We start from the raw sequence: 9,200 nt of genomic DNA, 5'->3' as shown, positions 1-9,200 counted from the left end.
ACATTGCATATTGTTGTCTTTATAGTAGTTATTCAGAGGACAAGATGCAGACATGATATCTTGTCTAAACAATATTAGTACAAACCTTTCTTCTCATTGAACTAAGACAAAGTAGCTGTATATCTACCCTAACTATCTTGTGTATACATATATATTTTTCTACAACAAAATGGTCCTTTATTGATATTCCCCTTTTTTGTTTTGTCAGAGATGGGTGTTCCATTGCTGGTAGAGTAGCTGTATTTTGTGAAGATGGACATACTCCCAAAGTTGATATACAGATTTAATGCAATCCCCATCGAAATACCACCAACATACCTTACAGACCTAGAGAAATCATTCCTAAAATTTATTTTTAACCAAAGCCACTATGATCAAATTAGCATTGCACTGGCAAAAAATAGAACTGAGAATCAATGGAATAGATTGGAAGATGCAGATACAACTTCAAACACACTCAGCCATCTTATCTTTGACAAAGGGGCAAAACATGTTTACTGGAAGAAAAGATAGCCTCTAACAAATGGAGCTGGAAAGACTGGCTCTCTACATGCTAACAACTAAAACTTGACCTGGGCCTGGCTTTTGAAAGAATCTCCACACTGATTTCCACAGTGATTGTACCAGTCTACACTCCCACCAACAGTAGAGAATGGCTGGTTTTTTTCTCCACAGCCTCTCCAGCATTTGTTATTGGCTGACATCTTGGTGTTAGCCATTCTTTCTAGATTGTTTCTTAATTGCATTTTTTCCAAATGCACACTTTAGTAAGTATTAGGTATATAAACAATTAGTCAGATAAGCTGACCAAGATACATAAATTAGAATATCCATGTATCCATCTAAATTTTTTAAATTTCTTTTTTCTTTTTGTAAAATATTTATTAAGATTATTTAATATACACATTTTCAAATGTCATTTTGAAAGTCCTTCATTATAAAGACAATTCTTCTGTCTGGTGACAAACAGCAGCCACAGACATCATTCTGTACCTCCACGCTGGATAAGCTCCACTTCCTCTTGAGATACCAGTTTCCTTCTCTAGCTCTGAGGCTTTTATTATTTCTGCAGTGTCTGGTGGACCTGGATACATCAGCAAGTCTGGGACTTACTCCCCTTAGAATGCTGTGAAATTACAGAAGAGTGAGGTGGGATCCCTGCAGATCTCAAAGCTTCTGATACTCTGGGTTTAGGACTGTCTCTTCTGTCAGGGAACCTTGTTAATGGTATATGTGGTTTGACTGCCTGGATCACCCGGCTGGCAGACACCACCTTGCCGCTCATCATGACCTCTTGCATTTCTTGAATAACCAATGATGTTGAACATTTTTTTCATATTTTTACTTGTCATTTGTGTTTATTTTCTTCTGAGAATTATATATTCATCTCAGATGCCCACTTTTGGATTCAGCCTTTGAATTTGGGGCCCCTGATGTTTCTATTTCTTATATGTTGTAGATGGAAGGCCTTTGTCAGAGAGACTGTCAGGTATAATCTATTTACAGTTTGTGGGCTTTCTTTTTACTCTGTTGGAGATTTGGTTTGAAGTGCAGAATCTTTTCAAAAAGATAATATCCCAGTTTTTGATTCTTTGAAGTATTTCCCTGGCAGTTTGGGTTTTTTCATGAACTCCCTACCTATCCCTATGCCTTTAAGTTTTCTACCTACATTTTCCTCCAGAACATTTAGTGTCTCTGCATTAATATTTGCATCTTTGTTCCACTTTGATGGTAGTTTTGTGTGTGGTGTCAGAATGGTCCAGCACCATTTATTAAAGAGGCTATCTTTCTTCCAGTGAGCATGTTTGGCTCCTTTATCAAAGATAAGGTGACTGAGTGTGTTTGCAGTTGTATCTGCATCTTCTAATCTATTCCACTGATCCTCAGGTAGGTCTCCATGCCAGTACTCTGCTGATTTTACCACAGTGGCTTTACGCTATAAACTCAGGTCAGGGATTGTGATTCCTCCTACCTTTCCTTTGTTTCCCAGGATTGCTTTTGCTATTTTGGATCTCTTGTGTTTCCAAATGAATTGGAGGAAGTTTTCTCTAGCTCTGTGAAGTTTACTTAGAGTATTTTAATTGGGATTGCATTGAATCTGTATAACAATTTTGGGAGTATGGCCATTTTACAATGTTGGTTCTTTCTATCCAAAAACATGGAATATTCTTCCATTTTTAAAAAATCTTCTTCAATCTGTTTTCTCAGAGTACCATAATCTTCACAATATAAATCTTGTACATCTTTTGTGAGATTGATTCCTAAGTATTTCATTTCAGGGGATGTTACTGTGAAAGATGTGTTTTCCCTAATTCCTCTGTCAGTGCATTCATTGTGTACAAGAATGATACTGACTTTTAAGTGTTGAGTTTGTATCTTGCTATTTCTGAATTTGGTGTTTAAATCTCCAAAACCGTTGGTGGTGTTTTTGGAGTTCTCTAGGTAGAGTAACATTTCATCTGCTCTCATTTTCATTTTCCTCTGCCTTCCTCTACTCACTCCCACACCAGAGCCCTACCTCTTTCTGCATTGTGCCTGTGGAGCCAAAATGGGTCTGTCCTTACACTTCCTGAGTTTCCATGTTTCAGAGGCCACTTCAAGAGAGACAACAAGCTAAATCATATTAACAGTCTTAACAAAAGCTAACTGACAATGAGTTAATGCTTCATGAAGCATCAATTGCATAGGTTTCTAGAAGTATTTTATTAGAAAAAATGAATTGAAAAACAGGATGCATCAGAGCCTCTTCTAAAAATTAAGGAATCTGTACTTCCAGCATCCAGCACTGGTTGTATCGTTTTATGTCTCACTCAGCATTGTTTTGGAAGTCTGTCCCTATTGTTGGATAACTTGCAGACCAATTATTTTTGTTGCTGTTTGCCTTCTCTCAATTTATTTAGCTTTCTATTGTCAGGAATTTTAGAAACACTTCCAAACTTACAGGAATCCTTATATAAGTAGCATAGTAGGAAGAAGAAGCCAAAAAATAAAATTGGTTAGCATTTATGGACCACTTGATGCTGTATTTTTCATTTTTGCCTTTGTTATACGATCATGGGCAAGGCCAAATATGTAAAATGGAGAAGACATCAACACGATACACCTGGGAGATAGCTCAGTGGTAGAGCACCTGCCTGGCAAGTGGAAAGTCCTGAGTTTGATTCCCAGCACCATAAAAAGAAGAGAGAAAAAGAAAAGAGAGAGAGAGAGAGAGAGAGAGAGAGAGAGAGAGAGAGAGAGAGAGAGAGAGAGATACAATCCATACTACATGGTATATTTTTGGCAAATTCCTAGCAACATGCTGGATATACAGTAGGGGCTCAGATCGATTTATATTTTAACTCTGAATGCATAGTTGTGCTCATCTGACTGATCTCAAGAAAGATTGATGAAAATCAATATAAGCTATCAGTTTAGATAGGGAGGCAGCACAGATGTGGTATGTGGGGAATGTGTCTTCGTTTCTGAACATCTGGCTTCGATTTTCTTTGATTTCCCTCTTCCTACCTAAGAGACTCTGAAGTTTAACATCGTGAGCCTCATTTGTTTTGCATCTATACCTCATCGGTCACTGTGACAAAATACCACATACAGAGTACTTTGTAATGTGTAGTACTTTAAATATGGTTTATTCAAAATCTATGCAGTTAACTAGACCATATAAAGAATTATGAGCCAACTGTCAGTTTTCACATCACAATTTTCATAGAAGAAAAGCATTGTAGCATCATTTTGCAAAGAAAGCAGAGAAGTTTTAATTAGATCCTTTGGATCTACACTTTGTAGATAACCTATAATAACCGAGTCACAGTGAAGCACTTGGCAAACACATGCATCAACTCTAGTTTTTCAGAAGGGTCAGGATTTAGAACTGGGCACAATGAAGGTCAGAAGAGGAAATAGAGGGTCAAAGGAGTTCATCGCAATACCCAAGGGCTGCTTAGCAGTGGGTACGAGAGAAGCAAAAGCCCAGGTCTGTCTAGCACCAGGCCCATGCTGTTGGCAGTGCCTTAGCAAAGTGAAATAACAGACACTGCCCCAAGTTAAGATTGTGTGGAGTTGTGATGAGCAGATTGGCCTGGGTTGTGAAGTAGGTGGTGTGGATGCTAAAACCAGAGAAGTATGTGTCCAGTCTGAAGGGACTGGGACAAACACTCAAAGAATGTGACTATAAAAGAAATCTGGCATGCTCAAATGGTTGAAATATTCAGTTTGAAGTGAACTCTCAGTTCCCTGTAATGAGGAACAGTCAGAAACTTAGTGAGATAAGCTTGTTGAGGTGATCAGGGATGCCGGTGAAAGCTGTAGTGTGCCTGGTCGCAGGAAGATCTCTTCCATAGAAAGTGGTCTTCAGAGTACCTCATTAAGTGATAAAAGAGAAAGAGAGATTTTTCAAGCCTTGCCACTAAAATGGTCACAGAACACCTTAATGGGAAAAATATATTTTCTTGTGAAAAGTCATTTCTTCTTATGTCATATTGTGGAGAACAAGGCAACTTCACTAAGTTAGCTAGCTTTGACTTTGAAGGAAGGAGAGAAGCTAGTCTGTCAAATCCTTACTACTCAGCTTATTATATCCTTGCCATTTGGTTAGAAATTGCTTCCTGAAAATGGAGATTTTAGTAAAAGACATAAAATGATCAGGATAATCTGATAAAACTTGTATTATATCTTTCAAGAAAATATGTGCAGGAAGTCTTTGTATCAATTCTGACCTTTGGGGTTTTTACTACTTTGAACATTGATGCACTCTTGATGTAAATAAATGATACCAAAATTATATAGCAAATTATCACACGCAATATAAACAATGTTAACTTTTTTATTAGCATTCTTCTACACATATCTTTTTTCTTTTCATGCCCAACCCTAAAACATATCCATATACATCCAAACATATTCAATCTTAAAAAATGGAATCAAACATAATATGTTATTGACCTTCTTTGAAAATTTATATGGGTAGATTTTCAAGTTATTTATTTTTGTACTTAATAGAATAGCTACTTGGCACCTTTCAATATGGGAGGATGAAGCATGTTAATGTTACTGGTTAAATTCCCTGAAATAAAAGTCAGGAATTGCTGTTAATGTATGACAAAATTTTTCTCTCCTGAGCTTTTCTGGTCCTTACTTGTAAAGTAAAATGTTTGAAATAGCTGCAAAGTGATTTTCACCTTAACGTTCCATATTTCTTTCTTTTTAAAAAATGTATTTTTAGTACAGGGTCTCACTACACAGATAGGACTCGTAGTGATCCTCCTGTCTTCAGCCTCCCAAGCATTGGGATTGCAGGCAGGTGCCACCATGCCCAGTCTCAATTGTCTCAGCATGCCCTGGGGGCAGAGCGGGCATGACATGCTGGGGATCAAACCCGGTCCTTGAGTCTGCCTAAGCAGCATCCTATGTTTCTTCCACCACATCCTACCTTAAAATTTTCCTTTCCATTTTGTAAAGCCATTTTCCCTCATATTCTAGAATAACTAGATAATACAAAACAGGTTCTATGAAAGAAGAGACAAGGAGAGGAAAAAAGAGAGGGAGGAATGGAAGAAGGGAGGGAAGGACAGAGGAGAAATAAATAAATTACTGTGTTATATAAAGGAATCAAGAGAGATTTTATGACAGTTTGAAAGAAAACTTAGCTTTGAAGAGCTGCTTGCACTTAAAATCTGGTGTGAAATGGAAAATGGTATTCTAAAGGGAGGAAACAGAGCACATATAGCTGCTGAAACAAAAAGGAGCATTTAATTAGATTTAATTAGGTGAAAATAATATAAAAACTGCCTAAAGGAAAGATACAGTAGGAGATTGGGATTACCTTATGTAGAAAATGTTATATGTGAGGGGTGGTGCCCACCTGTAATCCCAGCTCTTGGGAGGCTGTAAACAGGCGGATCACTACAAGTCTGATCTAGTAGTGAGACCCTGAACACCCTGTAGACCCTTCCCTAAAAAAATACAGAAAAAAATGCTATATGTATATATGGAGTGAAGTGGGGCTTGGGATATGGTAGGGTAAACGTACAAATCCTATCTGGTATGTAATGCATGCACATGTGTAATGAACACGTATTAGAAGCGTCTAAAGTATACACGACGTAATGTAACTGGCTCTGGTTGATGAGTTAAATGTTTGACATACAACTAAAAATGGGCTGTTATTACCTCCAAGAAAACACGAATGATACTGTGTTTCTGACACTCAACCAGCCTGGAAGTATAATTTTCAAATGATGGTTTTCCAACAGCGCTGCATCAAATAATGACAAATGTTCTATTTAATGAGTCTCAAAGCAATTAAGACATAAACACGTCAGAGAATTCCATTGCATTTAATCATCAGAGATATTGTAAACAAAACTGTACTCTGATGATTAAGTGAACTTGATAAATCAATTAGAATTTAATTTCCAAAACACATTGTGAAAGTTTTAAAACTCTGAAAAGACATGATTATTGGTTAGATCTTAAGATGTGACAGAAGAAGAGGAAAATCTACTTAGCCACAACCTAGAAAATACTGGATTTTTGTTTGTGCTCTTCAGCTAGATTTAGGATTTTAGTTATGTCATTGGTTTCACTAAACCTTAGTTTCCTTCTTTGTGAATTTCACTAAAAAGGGTCTTGTATACCACAATGAAGACAAAGTAAGATGCTCGAAGTAAACATTATTTCATCATCTGCTGATGAGTTTCACTTTCACACACAGAGGAGGAGGCAAGGTTGGGCGTCTGTCTGTGGCAAAGCAAACATGCCTGAGGGCCATGAGCTTGTCCCCACAGCCCACGATCACTCTGCGACAGTCTGCTGCACTCAGGATGAAGGTCCCAGCTTATGCAGGGAGCAGCATCTTCCTCTCTCCACACCTTTGTTTTGTGGAGGTTCCAAGAAGATTGCACAGGGCCCATGCTGCCTTGGTTGAGAGCAATTTTTACAACAAAGTTGAGACAATAACCTTGTAGGGTCAGCACAGAAAAAACAGAGCCATTTCCAGGGGCAAACACATCTATTCAAGTGAGAGAAAAAGGCAAAACTTCACAGAAGTTTATTGTTCTCATTTACACTTTGATGTGTGTGTGTGTGTGTGTGTGTGTGTGTGTGTGTGTGTGGCTTTTTTGTTTGTTTGGGGTTTATTTATTTATTTAGTTAGTTTTGTTTTGTTTTGTTTCGGTGGTACTAGGGATTGAACTCAGGCCCTTGTGCTTTCCAGAAAGGTACTTATGCCACTGAGCTATCTCCCCAGCCCTACACTTTGATATAATGATCAGAGAGAAATGGAATACTTGAAATTCCATTCCATTCTTTCCCTTCTGGAAGGCTGTCCTGAAGAGACACATAATAATAGTTTGATTTTACAATATGGAATGTAAAATGTGAGGAGATACACATGGAGTCCCAAGAGCAACTGGATGGTACTCTATGCTAACTTTCTGCAGATATCTTGCAGAAGGAAAAGTCTTATCTCACTCCACCTCATAACATTTAGATGGCCATAATCCAAGGCTCGCTTCTGTGATTCTGCTGTGCTAGTGATGCTGAGAACCCAGTCTTTCATGTGTATATTAGTTATAATTCTCTAGAGAGTCATAAAAGTAGGGACATGAGAGGGAGTGGGTGTGGGTATGGGTGTGGGTATGCACTATTAGGAAGAACTGGCTCATGCGACTGTGGAAGAGGCTGAGGAATGTGTAAATCTCACATCTACGAGGAAAAGAAGTGTAGCAGTTAAGGCCCAAATCTGTCAGTCTTGGAACTACAGAGTTCAGTGGTGTCAAGTCCTAGTACAAATCCAGACACCAAAGAACCAAGATCCTAAGTCCAGAGCAGCAGGTGGATGGTCCAGATTAAGTAGAGAGCAAACACACCCTCCCTCCACATATCTGTTCTGTTCAGCCCATGTTCCACTGCTGAGAATGATCTTTCCTCCATCTATGGGATCCAAATACTAATCTCTTCCAGAAATATCTTCACAGACCTTCAAGGAACAGCTGTGTCAGATATTCTATCATTCCTTTAGTCAGTCAAGATGACAGATAGTATTAACTGTAATATTTGTTGTTAAATTATTTCAGCTACATTTTAATTTTTTTTACAGTATTGGGGATTGAACTCAGGACCTTGTGCTTGCAAGGCAGGTGCTTATGCCACTGAGCTATCTCCCCAGGCTGATTTAAAAAAAATTGTCAAAGAGTTAGCACATAATATTTTCATATATCTTTGATGTAATTTCATGAGGAGATACACCCCAAGATATATGCATGTTTTTCTCAATTCCTAATTCCAACTCCTTTTGCTCAGTCAATGCTTACTTAAGGTTTATATATTTATTGGCCTTTTAAAATAATAATTTTCAAATTAATTTTTTCAGTGTGCTTATTTTCAATTTTGTTAACTCAAAACTTGTTTATTTATTTATGCTACTTACACCTTGCATGATTTTATTTTACCTTCAAGTTAGTGGTATAACTGCTACATTCTTTTGTTTTAGTTTTCATTTTGTCATGATAAAGAGGTTAAAGGCATTCATTCTCTGTGATGAGTTGCTTTGGCTGCTTCCCATGGGTGGAGTTTGAAGTATTTAGAGTTTTCTCTTTTTAAAGGAACTAGGTAATACTAGGTTTTATTTCTATAGTGATGTAGGCTACCTAAGTGAGTGTATATTTATTACAAATATTTACAATTTCTAGTATTTTTGTTTTCTTTCAGAATATATTTTATTTTTTTATTCTTAATTTTTTGAAGGGAAGATAAATGAATTTAAATAACTTCTTAAAATATAAAAATAGATACTCCATTGGAGGGGTTAAGCAAGTAACTTGTGCCAATCATTTCTATGAATAGTACATATACAGCAGTTAAAAAAAATAACTAAGTCCTTGACCCTTAGAAGTTCAATTTGAATTAAAAGAAAGCAATAATTATAAGAAATACAACATTCATCATCTTAGAAAAGAAAATAAGCTTGGTTATACTAAAATATTTAAAAACTAGCACAGATACAGAAATTCTAAATCTGAAGATGCTCAAATTGGGCTGGTGAGATAGCTCAGTGGACTAAATGCCTGCTTTGGCAAGCTCAGGGACCAGGGTTCAATCCCCAGTACCAAATGCCACACTTGCCCCACCCCCAGGAAGCACTGACCCTGTGGTCAGTCCAAGCGTGGTGGCATGTGCCTGTAAGCCCAGAGCTGGGGAGG

At 37.5% G+C, this 9,200-nt stretch overlaps 1 pseudogene; it reads right to left on the bottom strand.

The window, feature by feature from the left end:
• Positions 1 to 982: 982 nt before the first annotated feature.
• On the bottom strand, positions 983 to 1,288 carry LOC101568671 (annotated as a pseudogene).
• Positions 1,289 to 9,200: the final 7,912 nt, after the last annotated feature.

Source organism: Octodon degus, unplaced genomic scaffold (genome assembly GCF_000260255.1).
Source record: "Octodon degus isolate 3935 unplaced genomic scaffold, OctDeg1.0 scaffold00306, whole genome shotgun sequence".
Lineage (NCBI taxonomy): Eukaryota > Metazoa > Chordata > Mammalia > Rodentia > Octodontidae > Octodon > Octodon degus.
Note: the sequence above shows the minus strand (reverse complement) of the source record. Positions and strands in the feature narration are given on the sequence as shown.